The sequence below is a fragment of the Somniosus microcephalus genome, chromosome 24, assembly GCF_052327205.1.
Source record: "Somniosus microcephalus isolate GS21.2 chromosome 24, FLI_Smic_1.0, whole genome shotgun sequence".
Lineage (NCBI taxonomy): Eukaryota > Metazoa > Chordata > Chondrichthyes > Squaliformes > Somniosidae > Somniosus > Somniosus microcephalus.
The window spans coordinates 11,691,748-11,692,704 of record NC_141010.1 but is presented as its reverse complement, the minus strand read 5'-3'; the positions used below and the strand labels follow the sequence as shown (position 1 = coordinate 11,692,704).

The window sequence follows — 957 nt, the reverse complement described above, 5'->3', positions numbered from 1 at the left end:
CCACACTTGGACCACTTACTCACGCACACAAGGTTACAGAGCTCAGTACCTGACAGTCATCGATGTTGAGAGAACCAACCTGCTATCAGAAACGTTGCCTGAGTGGAGTGAGTAACACTGTTGTGTAGCGATGTGATGCACAACCCAACATGGAAAGCCTTGTCACCAAGTTTCAAGATCACATTCCCACCACAGAATGCTGAACTAGAAGCATCCCCCCAAACAATACCTGAATTTCAACAAGGCATTTCTCCATCTGAAGTCCAATGCTCTGTCACTGTGCTGTGTCCCCACCTCTTTAGATACTTACAGTCAATATTGGTGCCATATTCTGTACACTTGCATATATGGCACTGGTAGCATAATGTTGCAAAACTGAACATTGAACCTGGCGTTGCTTGTGTTTGAATGCTTCTTTTCAGGTTGATCCAACCAACATTAACAAATGCCAGGTACTGAGCTCAGTTACCTTATGTGTGGGAGAAATTGCTAAAAGTGTGGGGGGTATAGCTCAGTGGTAGAGCATTTGACTGCAGATCAAGAGGTCTCTGGTTCAAATCCAGGTGCCCCCTTAACCTTTTTAAATGCTTCCTGTTGGGTGTCACACAGTAAATCTGTCTTCCTTTCAACTGCAGGACTTGTGTTTTAAGCAGCAAATTATTATGATCTGGAGCTGCTTCAATTATGCTGGGAGACCAATAACTATGGCTTTCAGAAATCTTGCCTGAGTGGAGTGAGTCACTGTTGTGAAGAGACACGATGCACAACCCAACATGGAAAGCCTTGTCACCAAGCTTCAAGGAACACCTGCTTACCATAGAATGCTGAACTGGAAGCATCCCTCAAACCGCAGCTGAATTTCAACCAGAGATTTCTCCGTCTGAAGTCAAAAGCTTGTCAGTGTTCTACGCTCCTCACCTCTTTAGATACTTCCAGTCAACTCAAGCAACGCCAGGT

General features: G+C 44.8%; 1 non-coding gene across 1 annotated transcript; it reads left to right on the top strand.

The window, feature by feature from the left end:
- The first annotated feature begins 500 nt into the window (after positions 1 to 500).
- trnac-gca (transfer RNA cysteine (anticodon GCA)) lies at positions 501 to 572 on the top strand. Its single transcript has one exon. It is a non-coding gene; the product is annotated as a tRNA-Cys (tRNA).
- Positions 573 to 957: the final 385 nt, after the last annotated feature.